At 42.8% G+C, this 8,104-nt stretch overlaps 1 protein-coding gene across 10 annotated transcripts in view; it reads right to left on the reverse strand.

The window, feature by feature from the left end:
- Window positions 1-5,657, reverse strand: part of CSGALNACT2 (chondroitin sulfate N-acetylgalactosaminyltransferase 2) — a 49,768-nt gene extending 44,111 nt beyond the window's left edge. For all 10 annotated transcript variants that reach the window (XR_014076554.1, XR_014076556.1, XR_014076555.1 and 7 more), the window contains exon 1: window positions 5,522-5,657. The gene's annotated coding sequence lies outside the window, so the exon portion shown is untranslated. The remainder of the gene's footprint in view (window positions 1-5,521) is intronic.
- Between the last annotated feature and the right edge of the window lie 2,447 nt (window positions 5,658-8,104).

Raw genomic sequence — 8,104 nt, forward strand, 5'->3', positions numbered from 1 at the left:
ACTCTTTGTGACCCCATGGACTGTAGCCTGCCAGGCTCCTCCATCCACGGGATCTTCCAGGCAAGAATACTGGACTGGGTTGCCATTTCCTTCTCCGCAGGATCTTCCCAACTCAGGGACTGAACCCAGGTCTCCTGCACGGCAAGCAGACTCCTTACCATCTGAGCCAGCCAGGGAAGCCCTATGAGAGAACAAAGTAGCCCTCTTTCTGCTTTGTGAAGATACAATAAGATACAGCCTGGAAGAGGGTCCTCACCATAACCCAACCATGCTGGCATCCCGATCTCAAACTTGAGAAATATACTTGTTATAAGTCACTCAAACTATGGTCACTTGCTCAGTTGCGTCTGACTCTTTGTGACCCCACAAACTGTAGCCTACCAGGCTCCTCTGTCCATGGGATTTTCTCGGCAAGCAACCTGGAATGGGCTGCCATTTCCTCCTCCAGGGGATCATCCAGACCCAAAGATCTAATCTGCATCTCCTCCACTGCAGGCAGATTCTCTGCCTCTGAGCCACAGCGGAAGCCCTCAGTCTACAAGTACTTTAATATAATTGCCCAAACTGACCAAGAGAGGCATAGTGCTGGGTGTCAAGAACAAGTAAGGTCAGATGGATTAATTCTGACAAGTGTTTCTGGGGAAAACTAAACTTATGGATTTCATAAGTTTACCAAAACTAAACTTATGGTACATGGATTTCAGCAAGATAAATGACAGTAACATCAATATCATTATAGTAAAGCAGAAAATTTTGCCAAAGGCAGCCTGCAGCACAATAAAAAAGAGGCAAATCATAGCTACTTAATAGCTATGTAATCTTGAGCATAACACATAACACTTAACCTTTCTGGGCTTGGTCTGTAAAAAGAAATGGTTTGTCTGGATGATGAAAGATAAACTAAAAATATACACATACACATACAGACAAAGATAAACTAAAAATACACACAATATGGACACACATGCATACATTCTTATTTTTTGGAGGACAAATTTGATTTAAATGCACATGCCCTTTAATTCAACAATTTGCAATTTCATGTTTAAGATTCTATAGAAATATTCATATTAATATATAAAGTGAATGCATAAGATGTTTGCTAGTGTTATGAGTGTGAGTGAGTGTTAGTCGCTCAGTCATGTCTGGCTCTTTGTGATCCCATGGACTGTAGCCCACCAGGCTTCTCTGTCCATAGAATTCTTCAGGCAAGAATACTGGAGTGGGTAGTCATTCCCTTCTCCAGGGAATCTTCCCAACTCAGGGATCAAACCCAGGTCTCCTGCACTGCAGGCAGATTCTTTACCGTCTGAACCCCAGGGATATAATAGCTAAATAAAAGCAATTTAAAGTCCTTCAATAGGGGAAAGGTTTAGAATACTGCAGAATGTCTCCCAGAAAACAACAGAACGTCTATCTAAAAGGGATGAAGTAGATCCAGATGTGGCTGACATGGATAATATCTATACAATGGTGTTAACAAACTATAAATATTTCTTTGCGGTTTTGTCTGTATAACAGTCTTTGGGAGCCAGATGGTCTGAGTTCACACATCTGCTCTATCACTTTCTAACTCATCAATACAAACAAATTCCTGAATCTCTATCAACTTCAGTTTTCTCATTTGTTAGGTGGGGACAGTTACAGAATCTACCTTAGAGTGTTATTGTACAGATAAACTAAGCAAAACGTGACAATCATTAAGTGTTCAATAAGTGTTAGGTATTATTTCCCATTACACAAAGTTTTGCTTTGTTGTTGCTATTAATGGTTAAACCTACCAATCTTTTCCTGCACAACTTCTCCATTTTGGCTTCCCTACCAGAAATAATTCTAGTATAAAATTTATTTCCTCAAATAGTCATTTCTTACAATTTATTAAATAATCCATGCTCTTGACACTAATTTTAAATGCCACTTTAATCAAAGCAAAATCCCTACACATATGGAAGTCTATTTCTGGCCTCTAAATTAGGGGTTACCAAACATTTTAGGTAAAGGGTCAAGCAGTAAATATCACAACCAGTCAACTCTGCCTTGCAGCACAAAGGCAGCCATAGAAAATGGGTAAATGAATGGCAGAAGTGTGTTCTAGAGAATGCTGAAATTTTAACTTCACATAATTTTCATGTTACAAACTATTCTTTTTTTCCCCAAGCACTTAAAAATATAAAAGCCACTCTTAGGTCACAGATCGTACTAAAGTAGGTAGTCAACCAGACCTGGCAACCCATGCTCTAAACACTTACAAATTTTTACATTCTTAAAAATGTTTTATATCTATAAAATTCCACAAAATAAATACATGTAATAAAAAGGTTACACACAATATAAAGGCATTCAGTGACACCTATCCTTCTAACCCAGAGGCCGGGTTCCCTTCTCCAGTTTTTGTGTATTCTTCTAAATCCACTGACATTAACATCTTAGCAGAAATAGTCTTTTATGTGTATACATAACTTTCCACATGTGAATTCATCTTCAGGATAAATCCCTGGAAATGGAACTTTCCAACTGGGACAAATTTCCATAAAGCATTCATTTCAACAGTAATTGGTCAGTTATCTACAGCTTCTCCCTTACTCGGGATAAACCTTCCAACATGCCTTATCTATTACCCATCTTCCCAATTAACTTTAAAATCATGTCAAATATCTGTTCCAGATTACAGACTTAAAAACTACATACTTTGGTTTACGAATTCTTCTTTTGCATTGCATTAAACTTCTTAGCTAGTGCCTCGGAGTAAAGAAATACATTTTACTGTTTTCTTTGATTACTGTTTCTTGAATTCCACATGTATTTTTCTTGAATTAATTTTTCATTTGATACAGTACATCCTGAGACATTCCAAGTGGGTCTGAGTAAAAATGATTTTATTTTGCCACTACTTTGAGTGAGAGTTTGGTGAGAAATAAGATTCTGAATTCAAAACATGTCCAGTGGCGGGGGGGGCGGGGAGCCACAACACATGGCATGTGCAATCTTAGCTCCCCAACCAGGGAAGGAAACCTTATCGCCTGCAGTGGAAGCCTAGAGTCTTAACCAATGGACCATCAGGGAAGTTCTTTTTCCAACACTCTGTTTTAATATTCAAGAACTGACTGTGTGTTTTCAGGCCAGCTGGTATATATTCAGTAGGTATGTGACTGTGCTGACTATGCTCAGCTGCTCAGTCATGTCCGACTCTTTGCAACCCCATGGACTGTAGCCCACCAGGCTCCTCTATCCATGGGATTGTCCCAACAAGACTTCTGGAGTGGGTTGCCATTTCCTCCTCTTGGGATCTTCCCTACCCAGGGATCGGACCCTCATCTACTGCGTATCCTGCATTGCAGGCAGATTCTTTACCACTGAGCCACTGGGGAAGCCACACCTTCCCAAATGTGGGCATATTAATATTTATATTAAACTTTTCTTCTTTTTCTTACATGAACTCCATTGCTTCAGGTCCAATCCTTTGTGTTTAGTTCAGTCAGGGTTATCTTTTATGTGCTACCGATTTTGCACAAATGTTTAGTGATCTTTGTGGTCTGTTTCCATTATAAATGTATCACTATCTCAGCACAGGTGGAAATCACTGTACTCCTGTAGTAAATTCACATTTGTAACCAACCTTATAATTCAATTTTACATTTATACCCAGAACTTTGTGCAGTATGACAACAATGTTAAGTATTTTGACTTGCAATCCTATGACTCTTCAATCCATTTTTAGTGACCTTCTTTCAGTGTTTCATTTCGCCTAACAACCACTAACTTGAGTAACACAGTTCTTACCTAAGTGTTATACAGCAAGTTTCAGGGACGAAACGGACGAAACGGCAACAGCTCTATCTATCAGACTTAACTAACGGAGAGTTAAACAATGACAGTCATAGATGTGCAATCCAAGGAGTAAATAATATGGTAATAAATCACTTAAGTCTTGAAAATATTAATGGTTATGCTTTTTACCAATCTTTAATGTCACAGAAGTTAAGATAACAAATTGTATTTTTTAAAAAGGAAGACTCCATGATGGTTAAAAAGTAATTTTCTATCTACTTTATGATTTAGCCAATCCACAGCTGACAGAGATACACAGATGTTCACCAAGACATCTGTAAGACCAAACATTTGTAAGAATGTTCATAGCCGTCTTTAAAATACACAATATAGAAAAACTGGAAACAAAAAGATCAACCAACAGAGTAGTCATATAATCATGCAATGCATTCTACATAATAAAAAAGAACAAACTACTCATACATGAAACATTATGGGTGAAACTCATAAGCAGTATGCAGAGTATATTGTATGATTCCATTAATATAAACCCCCAAATAAACAAAACTAATAGATGACAGAAATCTGAATACTGATGGGGAGGCGGGCCCAGGGGTATAACTGACTTAGAAGCAGCAGGGGGAAACTCCTAGAATGATGGAAACATTCCATAGGTATATAACATGATGTGGCTGGTGGTTGCAAAACTTAGTAAATACATAAAAGTTCACTGAGCTGTACAACTAAGATTCATGCACTTTATGACTTCATATATATTTTATACCTCAATCAAAAAGTTAAGAAAAAATGTAATTTCCAAACTGATGGACTAAAACTGTGTTTATGTCAAAATTCTCTGAGCCACAAATGCTGTATATCCAAAATCCTTTTTACATTCTTTAAATCATAAGACAATTTAAAACAAATGGTATAAGAATAATAATACAAAACCAACGTTAACATTCTCAGTCATAAGATACTTGGGAGTCCTACTTTCACATTTGAAGTACTATTTTAATACAACATTAATTCCAGCAAAAATGAAGGCCCAGCTCCTGAGAACCATCAATGATAGTTAAATATCCAGACACCGCGTATAAATCTGAAAAGCAGGCTGAAGGATAAAAGCTTAAGATTTACGATCAAATTTTCATTCTGCCAATAACATCATCATCAACAAAAGCCTCACTATGGCGTTTACAAATTATTCCTCTGCAAGTTGCTCTGGAATAGTATAATTTTCAAGATGAAGTCTGAAAATGCAAGAGGTTTCCCGTTCCTTGGTCTCCTCGGCCCCACTAATTGCTCCACAAATGTGTGTCTTTCAAAGGCGCCTAGCGTCTGGCAGAAAGCGAGGCTGCCGCCAGAGAATACTCATTTAACGCAATAAAGAGGTAACAGCTGACTACAAAGTTTATCCACTGAGGGGAGCAGAGACAGTGGTGTATTGGTTTAAAAAAAGAAGTGATAAAAATAAAACACGCAAACCAACGGTCTCTAGCAGCACTGTTCATAAAAAGACAACTTAAACCGTTCCGAAAAACCGCGGCTTTTCCTGACACCAGAGCCGACTCCGGAGGGCTTGTCCGTGCGGCGACCCCACGCGGACAGGACCCCCCCGGAGAGCTCGTCCGTGAGGTGACCCGACCAGGACGGAGACCCACAGTCCGCGACCCGCGCCCCAGCGCCCGCAAGGGCCGGACCCGAGCTCTGGAAGCCGCAGGCGGGTGAGCCAGGAGGCCTGGGTACTCACCGCGTTCACCCATCTGCTCAAGGCGGCTGCTGCCCCGCCGCCAGCTCCCCAGCCGCAGGCACTCCTGGGCGGCGCCCGGCTCTCTGAGGCCGCCACCTCCTCACCTCCCACCCTCCGGGCGCGCCGCCGCGCCGCCAACCTCCACTTCCGGCGCGCGTGAGGAAATAGGGCCGCCGCAGCGGAGCGATCTCGCCACGCCCAGACCGCTCCGGCCCCGCGCCCGCCGCATCCGCGCCCAGTGCTTGGCAAAGAAAGCGCAATAATTAGCATCCAGTACTGATTATAATCCATGATCTGTTACACATTTGCTTGTGTGCGTGCCCGCGTCTGTGTAGCTCAAAAAACGATTTGTGGAGGCTAGGAGAGTGCGGGAGTCAGGAAACCGCTTTTGCCCGAGCAAGCGTCTACAAGGACGGGAGTACCAGCTCGCGCCAGACGGCTGGCTTTGCAAAAGGGAGGGACTCAGCAGAGGATGGCAGCGCTGATCCTGCCCGGGAGCCCTGTCCTGGGAGACCGAGGGGGCGATAAGCGCCTGCGTGGGCAGTGAGCTGAGGACTGACAGGTCGCCAGAGGTGTCTGAGCATCCTCAGGAGTGCTGGGCTGCGTGTTTAGCCCCAGCGAGGAAGCCCTGGCTGCCAGTCACGCATTTCTTTGGCCCTTAATTTCCTTGTATGTGAAAGGAGGGGATTTGGGGTAGATTTTACGGAAAATAACTTCGAGATCTGACATTGCTTGACTTCAGTGGGTGCGGGGGAAAAAAGCCCTCCCTGACATTCCCTCCGCTCAATTGCTGTTCCAGAGACATCCCCAAGGCACTCTGTCAGGCCCGGAGCTGAGCAGTAGAGGAGATACCGGGCATCTGCCTTTGTCTGGGTAGGACATGACTGTGCTAAGAGGGCTTATGTCTCATCTGGGCTCTGCTTTCCCCATTTGGTTACCTTGGCAGGCTTCGTGGACTTAGCCTCGGTTTTCTCGACTATGTTATGGGGACAATAACACAGCATGTACTTCCTAAAATTGCTGTGAGGATTAAAGGAAAATTTGCAGGCTTGTGGACTTCAAGCCTCGGCTTTCTCGACTATGTTATGGGGACAATAACACAGCATGTACTTCCTAAAATTGCTGTGAGGATTAAAGGAAAATTTGAAGTGTTTGGCACTGTGCCTAGCAGGTATGTGGTAGGCAGAGCTCATGGTTATTATGAAGTGCATTAGTTAGAGCAGAAGTCTGGGGTGACTGGGGGATGCATCCTGTAGGAGTGGTGGTGTTATGTGTGTTAGTTGTTCAGTTGCGTCCAACTCTTTGCGACCCCATGGATTGGGGCCCACCAGGTTCCTCTGTCCATGGGGTTTTCCAGGTAAGAATACTGGAGTAGGTTGCCATTCCCTTCTCCAGGGATATTCCCAACCCAAGGATCAAACCCAGGTCTCCCATATTGCAGGCAGACTCTTTGCCACTAGGGAAGGTCACACTAGGTGGTGTTCTGGGGGGTTTCCTAATGACCGCTGTCTTTACTGGATGATGGTTGTTGGGATTTCTTTAACCAGGATGTTCTCCTTGGATATGTCCTGTGGAAAATCCCATGGGTAAGAGAGTCTGGAAGTCTACTTCCAAGCCAGGCTTATAGAAGATCCAGTCTCTACCCACCGTCAAGGTCTCATTCTGCTCTCATATCATTTCTGAGCAAATGAAAACATTTACAGTTCTGACATCATTTCCCCCTCAACCTGACTCAAGAGTAAAGAATTCATCTAGTTATAGACTCCATGGGTCTCTAAGCTTCTGAAAATAAGGGTCATGTCTTTTGTCTCCCAGGACTTTGCACACAGTGGTCAATAAATATGTATTGAATTGGTTAAAATAACACATAATGATCCCTCTCTTTTCCAGAATCTCTACCATTTGACCAGCTTCTAGAAGAGATGACATGCCTGATTACATTTTCTGCCTGCCATAACTAAACTTTTGGTCTGGTTGCCTGGTCATGCTCTAGGGAGAGTCTCTTGATACCCCTATGGAGTAGGTTACGGTCTTCAGTTTATAACAGGGAAAACCGAAACTCAGAGAAGAAACTGTAGAGGCTCTCTCAGCGCAGGATCTGGCATGAAATCATAGCAGTGTGTCATTTCTTTAAAACTGTTCTTTGAATCCTGCATCAGAATTGTTTTAAAAATAAAATTGAGGTTCTGCCATCGATGAATTTAAATTGTAAGCTTATTAACTGCCAAATCATACACTGCTGCTGCTGCTAAGTTGCTTCAGTCGTGTCTGACTCTGTGCGACCCCACAGACAGCAGCCCACAAGGCTCCTCCGTTCCTGGGATTCTCCAGGCAAGAATACTGGAGTAGGTTGCCATTTCCTTCTCCAACGCATGCATGCATGCTAAGTTGCTTCAGTCGTGTCCGACTCTATGCGACCCTACGGACAGCAGCCCACCAGGCTCCTCTGGCCACAGGCTTCTCTAGGCAAGAACACTGGAGTGGGTTGCCATTTCCTTCTAATCATACACTTAATGTATGTAATTTGAATTTAGAAAGAAGATAATGCATAATTCAAATTCTGTGGTAGATAATGGGTGATAT

The sequence above is a fragment of the Giraffa tippelskirchi genome, chromosome 2 (genome assembly GCF_054371585.1).
Source record: "Giraffa tippelskirchi isolate mGirTip1 chromosome 2, T2T-mGirTip1v1.2.pri, whole genome shotgun sequence".
In the NCBI taxonomy this organism is placed as follows: Eukaryota; Metazoa; Chordata; class Mammalia; order Artiodactyla; family Giraffidae; genus Giraffa; species Giraffa tippelskirchi.